Raw genomic sequence first — 8,608 nt, 5'->3', positions numbered from 1 at the left:
GTTGACATGTCAGAAACATGGACTAGTGCTTCAGTTAGTTTAGTTGCAGCCTGCATACATTTGTATATTAACAGATGGACAAACTGAAGGTGAGAAGAAGAAGAAGAAGAAGAAGAATCAGAATCAATCCCCTTTATTCAGAATCAATCCCCTTTATTCGTCACACAGATACATGCCACACACGCCCATGCACTGGTGAAATTTAACTTCCGCCTTTAACCCATCCTGGTCGTCCTTCCTCCGCGGCAGACCAGGAGCGGTGGGCTGCCATCCAACCGGCGCCCGGGGACTCAGTTCCTTTGTCACCATTGGTCAGGTGGTGATCTTCTTGCATGTTTTTAGTGGGGGTATATTTTATGGATACCCCAGGTGAACAAGGGGAGAACATGCAAACTCCACACAGAAAGGCCTTTTTCCTCAAGCAGCACCGAAGGCATGGTGGCACCCCCGGTGCCCGCAGCGAGAATCGAACCCGGGACCTTCTTGCTGTGCCACTGTGCCACCGTGCCACCTGAGTCGTTAATATACAGGCTAAACAAGATAGGGCTCAGTACACTGTAATAAGTAACCTATAGAATTTACCCAATAAATCTGAGGTAACAATTTGCATCAACTTTTTTTGGGTAGATTTAATTCCATATATTGAGTATAAAATAACTGAAATAAAAAGCTATGAAATACTTAAATAAATTGGGTTAAATTTACCTCACATTTGTGTATATATTCAACAGCTACTTAATAAAATTGGGTAAAATTATCTCTTAATTGCTAGTAGGTAATACCTGATAATTACTAATAAACGTTAACTGATATCAGTTAGTAACCATTACTTATTCAGATAAGGTAAGATTTACCCCCCCAAAAAAGACATTTAGATAGTTATCATCTCAATGTTTTTAATCCATAAAATCATCACTAAAAAAAAAAAACAACCACACAGTAAAGTGCAAAACAACAGCTTCACACAACATTTCAAGTAATGAACCCGTTTTATAACTCACTACGCTAACAGCTTCAAATGTTGTTTCTGGATAAAAACTGGTAACAGAGTGGTCTATCGGTGCGGTGTGTAGGTATCAGTGCAGTGTGTAGGACAGACGAGAGGACCTGAAGAGAGGGCAGAAGAGAGGGCAAATAGTGAGGATGCACATACACAGACTCTGCCTGCAACCGAAATAAGGACAGAAAATATACATTACACAAGAGAAATGATCAGACATGTACCTGGGAAGACAAATATATAAGGGATTATGTATAGTTCAGAGGTTGTTATGGAGAAATAAACCCAGACCTGTCTGTCTTCATAACAACCTCATAAACAAGAGATTATGCTTTACAGGGTGCGTACTTGCGGTGCTGCAGAGACGAGAGCTGTGACACCGGGTCCAAGGCTCTGATCACGCAGGTTTGGTTTTAAGCCATGATATGGAATCGAGCCTCCACTGTCCCTGTGACAACTAACAAGTTACAAGTAATTTATCTAACATCACAATAAGTCTAAAGCTCTTTAATGAAGGTACAAATTAAACATAAGGTAAATACCCTGCATAGTTTCTCTGTGCTCCAGAGCGGTCTGTCTGTCTGTTATACTTGACAAGGGTCTGTTATACAGAAATAACAGACTGTGTACTTACCTCACTAAAAGAAAGGCATTGGAATTGCGTAAATTAATATTCATGCTTCAGAGATTACAAAATTATGAAAACATTTATTAAACACTGACATTCCAATAATACCCAATATGAAATAAAATAAATTCTAAAATGTTTTACTTGACCCCATAATTCTTTTAAAAACTTAAGTGCAGCCACAGTGGGTGTTTTTACACATACTGGCAGGATGCAGTGATACTTTGTTCATTTTACAGCATGTTTGTTTTCACTCTGGTCCAAACCCAGCACCGCTGGATGAGCGTCATGTTTCCATGACGACTGACCGGAAAAGACGTGCGGTACGTCATGTTTACACATTATATAGAACGTCTCTGTTTACATGAGTCCATAGAGTCCCGATTGTAAAAATGAAACTCTGAGAAGTAACGCTAAACTTTAACAATAGAGACACGCCTACGCAGTACACAAGTATGCAGGTAATTTGTAGCGCGGATCATTTTGTTTATGAACGGACCGCTGCAGAGACCGACTCTAGCAGCCATGCTAACGGAGCTAACAGGTAAACAAATACACCTGTGAGGCATTTCAGGGGCCCGTTGCACAAAAGTAGGATTAAGACATCCAGGATAAGTGACTGAGCTGAGTTCAACCAATCCAAAACATGAGCGTCCAGGCTTAATCGGTTGCACAAAGACCAAGCCAGGATGAGCAGACACGGATTCATCAAGCCAGGTGAAACCTATCCTGGATAAGTATGTGCACGCGGCTTCCTCAAATAGACCCCGCCATCGATCACAGATTCACCGATTTACCATGGCAACTAGAGCGGCGTACTTTTCCCCGTCGGAGGCAGAAATCCTCATGGAGGCTTACGAGGAGGTGAAGGAGCAAATAAAAAACACAGGCAACAGCGCCACAGTTATAAAACAAGGAGAGGAAGCGTGGCAAAGTATTGCAGAACGCCTGAATGCGTAAGTAGCGAACAAATACACACTCACTGCTCCGCTGAAACCATCACAATTACAATCCAAATAGTTAATTAACATCTCCGAAAACGTAGTTGTACTCTGATTATGAATCAGTTGAAATTGTAAGTGAAATTGACTGAGGATGTGAGTGAAATTGTGTAAATGTGACTCCATCAGACTGTATAAGTCCTTGATAATTCCCTTTGGGATAAATAAAGTTGATCTTATCTTATGTATGTTGTTTTATTAGCATATATGAAAGTGTGTGTGTGTATATAGATTAAACATGACTGGGACATGGCAGCAAGTCAAGATTAAATACAAGAACATCTTGCAGAATGGTAAGTGCCTGACTAATACTTAAGAATGCACAATAACCACTTTTTACATCATAGCTGTGTCATGAATGTCACTCTATTTATGAAGTTGTGATGATGAGATTTTGTATTGACAGGTGAATTCTCTGGTGTCTTGCTGGGGGACAGGGGGTATGCCTGCCAGCCTTTTCTCCTGACACCGTACACAGACCCCCAGGAAGCATAGCAGGCCTACAATCATGCCCATGCAGGACGAGGGCCAGGATTGAAATGACCTTTGGCCTCCTGAAGGCATGCTTTCATTGTCTACATGACTTACGGGTCAGCCCTATGAGAGCATGTGACATCACTGTGGCCTGTGCTGTCCTCCACAGTGCGGCCTGCCTGAGGAAGGAGAGGGCCCCCAGAGTGCCATCACACATGGACTGGGACAATCCTGCCATCTTCCCTGATGACGACAGTGGTCGGCTGGTCAGGGACCAATATGTGTTGAATTATTTTAGTTAACATGCATGCTTTAAATTTCAGTTAAATATGTCCTGCATTGGCAGAGACGCATGCTGTGAATTTCAGTTAAATATGGCCTGCATTGGCAGAGGAATTTAGATTGATTTGGCCTCTTATGTTTGTGCTGTATACTGTGTGTATACAAGCTTGCAGGGAGGCTACTGCATCCATTCATCTGTCTGTTCATTTGTTGTGTACGGATTTGTCCTGCATTTATTTCAGCATGCAGACATGTGGGATGTATTATATACAGACCTTTGAATGTGTATTTATTCTTGTGTTGTATAAAATGCTTTGATTCTGTGCTTTCTATCTTGTAGAGTCACTGTGTGACTTCAGTTTTGAAAGGAACTGATGCTTTGATTTATCCTTTATCATTATAATAAAGGAACATCATGTTACTCTTTGATGTGTATTTTATATCTAGTCTATGGGAAACTGTCTATTTAATGATTGCAACATCATCTAAAATCATCATTTATCTACAATGAATGAAAATAATTAAAATTGAAATTAATGATGCTTAGGTTTTGTGTTAATGTCTAAATAATGACAGTGGATCTAGTTGAATGTGATAACAATGTGTAGTGGGCAGTGGAATAACTATTGGTTTCCGTTTGTGATGACTGCTAACTGAGATAAGGGATGAGATTAAATATATCCTGCTTTTGTGCAACTGGATCACGGATAAGTTGAGCCAGGATAACCAACATATCCTGGCTTAATACCTTATCCTAGTTTTGTGCAACGGGCCCCCGATGTTGGCGACATGTTGGTGTTTTTTCTGACCAGCTGATGCATTGTAAATTTTTGCTTTATATCGTAGCCTACTCTTGAACTGGTGTATCATTTTGAGACGGGACTTCTCCTGGGTGGCGAAAATACACTGATTAATTGTCCCTCATTGACAACAGTGACAACAGTGTGTCTCGGTGCAGTGTGATGCGCCCCGGTGTCTCTCAGTGGGAGAGAGCAGAGACCTTTCTACTGCACATATTATTCTTCATGGCCATTTATACTGTAATTTACCTCATAAACCAGGCAGACGAATCTGCCACCACCTAGGATTTAACGATAAGGTTTCTGTCAGAGGAGGCGAATAAACCCACACGAGACGGGCAGCAGTAATATATAAAATATGCTTTATTAATCTGCTTACAAAAGTTAATAAACTAGAGCACAGGAATACCGTGGTTATAAGACGCAGCTGGGCAACAGACAGCAAGGAGGGGAATTACAAGTCAGGCTACAGAGCTCACCCCGCACCATGAAGAGCTAGATAGAAACTGGACTAGCATTAAATCACAGCACGCCACTGCACACTTCCATTACACAGCACACAATATATGCTGGAGCTACTGCCCGTATTAATCCCACCCAAGGTTGTCATCCACCCATTGCCCCAATTCAGCCTGCTGGTTCCCCGCGCAATTTAAAATAAATTAGTAACACAAATAAACTAACATAACCTAACATACAAGACACGACTAGAATAATAAGACAGACCCCCCCGGGGTCTTCGCTTGATGCGCCGTCCGACTCCCCGGGGAACAGCGCTTCGTCGGGCGGCGCGGACAGACAGGACTCTGCTCGGGAGCCAACAGCAGCAGCACCGATGTAGAAGTGCGCGGCAACGAACCCCGCTCTGGCAACGGCTCGTGAAAGGCAGCGACCAGCAGCCCCACTATGACCCCGGCCCTGGCTATCTAAAGGAGACGACCAGCCTCCCCTCCTCACAGGAACGGCTCACCTGTCTTACTATCTTCGCGCCGGCAGCCCTAACCAGCTGCGAACGCCCCTCCCAAACCCAAAGGGCTGCCAGCCACCAGACAGACAAAACGTGTGTAAATCAGAAATCAGAAATCAGAAATCAGAAAAAGCTTTATTGCCAAGAATGCTTTTACACATACGAGGAATTTTTTCTGGTGAAATTGGTGCATGACACATCTACTAAAATATGACACATCTACTAAAATAAGAGCATAAAAAATAACAATTTAAATATATATACACAAGTCTGTTATTGTTAGAAACACAGGACTGTTTTTCAGTACTGTACCCCCCTCACAGAAATGACCATCCCTTTTTAACCCCTCTGCCCTCTACCTGGCGTTCCCCAGGTGTATGTCATTGTCCTTAATTAATCTGTCACTTGCAGGGAGACAGCTCCGCCTGCTGTCCCACTACAATACCTTACCATACAACCACACTTAAAAAAAGCTGAACTATCCCCTTTACAGTCAGTGTGTTGCCTATTCAAACCTCCGCTCATTCAATAACATTAGAAAAAGCTGGCATTGATTAGTTCCTAACCTTAAAACCAGCAGTCAGACACAGTCATGCATGCTGACTAATCTTGTAAAAACCACACCGTGAACACATTTCGTTGCAAACCCTACTTACCGGCAGTTCTACATTTAATATTGGGATCAGTTATGTTTGTTTCTCCATGCAGCAATTTGTCCAGACGGTAAAACAGCCATGGTGCGCCAGGGACAGATTCAAACTGTCATTTCAAGTAATGGCAACACAGACTCACGCTGAATACAAGTGAAGTGGGATATTTCATCATTTCATAAATTACCATTCACACTATACACAGCAATAGCCCTATATAAATAGCTTACCTTCACTTCTGCGGTTGGATGGCAACCGGAGCGAGAGGAAGATGGCAGTCCAAGAGTTCCCTTTCCCGCTCGTTCAAACACGCGGGCAGACACATGCGCAATTTGGAGCACAGGACTCACGGCTTTGGGGTATATTTTACCCAATTTTTCCATGTAACAGTTGTTACTGTTAACGAATAGGTAGTATGTGTAAAATTTACCCATTACTTTATAATTCCTTGGCTGACTACAATAATCGAGTAAATTTTATACGGTTTGCATAGATTATATTTACCACTCTCCAGATTCACTTCTTACAGTGTACTGACCCCTGGGGTACACCAATATTACAGTTGCGGTATGAGGAGTAAGAATTACCAATGTGCACACTTTGTTTCCTGTTAGTTAAGTAGGACTCCATCCATTTTATGGCATCAAGTGTCTGGTGATTCACAGTGTCAAAGACCGTCTTAAGGTCCAGAAACACGGCACCTACTAGACCACCTTCATCTAATATTGACTTTATGTTTTCAAAGAGGAAACAGTTAGCTGTCTCTGTAGAGTGGTTTGTGCAAAAACAAAATTGCATTGGGTGTAAAGGGGTGTGGCCCAAATTTAGATGTGTTTCCAGCTGTTCTGCTACCCATTTTTCTGACACCTTGGATGTCACTGATAGAATACTAATGGGTCTATAATTTGACACCAATGTTTAATCTCCAGACTTATAGATCAGAGATACCACTGCTATTTTCCAGGTGCTTGGAAAAGTACTTTGTCTGACTGACAGGTTAATCAGATGAGCAAAGGGGCAAGCAAGGGTGTCCCTATGTGATTTTAAAAAAGTGGTATCCAAACTATATGAATCCTTTGCTTTGGAGCTCGTAGGGGAGGTTATAACTTTTATCACCTCTGATTCTGATATTTCCTTTATTTTAAAAAAAGGTTTAGCATCATCAATGGGGATCGATGGTACAGTTTCAGTTAGGATACCTTGAGCCACCCCCAGGGCTGATTTTATGAAGAAATCATTAAATGTACTTACTATCATGTCATTATCTTTAGTCAAGATTCTATTCACTTTGAGCTCGGGTAAAGTTGTTCTCTGTACTTTACTCCTACCAGTTAATTTATTAAGATTTCTCCAAATAAGTTTCCCATTTCCCTGTGCTTCATTAATGATTCTGATGAAAAATAATCTGCTTTAGCCTTTCTTAAATTCCTCAGTATCTTATAACGGAGAGTTGTAAAGGTAAGCCGGTCACTACTTTGCCCTGATTTTAGAGCAGAATCTCTCTCTTTCATTTGTTGCCAGAGAGTGTCATTTAGCCATAGTAAGGTGCTCTTTTATCCATGTTTATGTTTCACTTTCCTTATGAAGATTGCTCTTATTTCATTAATGGTAGTCAAAAAAGTGCTGTAGCTATTCTCAGTGTCTTTGTTGGTTAGAAGATCAGACCAGTCAGTTTGGTTTATACCATTTTCCAAGTTGATTATTTCATTTCTAGGAATTTTCTCATGGCATGGATTTGTTTTGGTTTGGAATTTGCAAATGGTTTTCTGGTTAGTTTCCTTACTAGCAATGTGATATTATGGTCGGACAGACCAGTCAGCATGTTCTGCAATGGAGTTACTCTCTTAGGTCTGTTTGTAAATATCAGATCATTTTGTGTCTGGGAAGAGTTGGTTATTCTTGTTGGACCTTGTATCAGTTGGGAAAGATCAAATTTGTTTGTTATCTTTTTAAGTTTTTTCCCCTCCATTTTTTTGTCCCAGTCTCCCATTAGTATGAACTCCTTTTTACCATCACATTGCATAAGAATGCTATGGAGATGCTCATAAAATATGTTACTGGATGATGGTGGTTGATATAGGCAAATGACAGTGTAAGATATTTGAGGAGACAATGACATATTCAACCCAACATACTCCATATCTATTTCTTGTGACCATTCAATGAGGTTACATGTAATTGTGTTTTTAACATATTCTAGCAATCCCCCTCCCTTGCCCTTGTTTTTATCCCTCCTGAACACATTATATCCAGAAATATCAAAGGCAGCCTTGGAGGAATGTTTGTTAAGCCATGTTTCAGAAAGACAAAGAAAGTCCAAGTTAGAGTGAGACAGAAAGTGTTCTAGCTGATCGCATTTAGACACAATGCTTCGTATATTTAAATGTCTGCCGATCAGTCCTTTGGGTTTGCTTCAGGGTTTAGTCCGCAGTGTTGCTGGTTGAGAGCGGTCTGTTTGACAGGATTCACAGCTTAGTTGGGCCAATTCTCTTGTGAGGGTGTAGCATTCAAGGTTTGGAACTCACCACTACCAGCTTTTCGTGGATAGGAGCGTTCTCCATACTGCACCCAAGGCAAATCCTCGACAGCCGCAGCAGTTGCAGTATCCAGAGCAGGGACAGCACACTGCACGTCGGCATCAGAGGAAAGCACCACATCAAGAACACCGCTCCCGAGCCAGGACAGAGCGTCCAGGGCACTCCATTCACCTATATATGTTTGCCATATAACTATGTTGGTCAGTCTTTGCTTTTTGTATGTATATTTAGAACACAAGCCTTTTAATTAATTTTACTAAGCATGGCGT

At 41.5% G+C, this 8,608-nt stretch overlaps 1 long non-coding RNA gene across 1 annotated transcript; it reads left to right on the top strand.

Moving 5' to 3' along the window:
* The first annotated feature begins 1,999 nt into the window (after positions 1-1,999).
* On the top strand, positions 2,000-3,806 carry LOC143321213 (uncharacterized). The gene is made up of 2 exons (XR_013077203.1): positions 2,000-2,922; positions 3,036-3,806. It is a non-coding gene; the product is annotated as an uncharacterized LOC143321213 (long non-coding RNA).
* The last annotated feature ends 4,802 nt before the right edge of the window (positions 3,807-8,608 follow it).

This window comes from Chaetodon auriga, chromosome 5 (genome assembly GCF_051107435.1).
Source record: "Chaetodon auriga isolate fChaAug3 chromosome 5, fChaAug3.hap1, whole genome shotgun sequence".
Classification (NCBI taxonomy): domain Eukaryota; kingdom Metazoa; phylum Chordata; class Actinopteri; order Chaetodontiformes; family Chaetodontidae; genus Chaetodon; species Chaetodon auriga.
The sequence above is the reverse complement of the archived record's forward strand: the minus strand, read 5'-3'. Positions and strand labels throughout refer to the sequence as shown.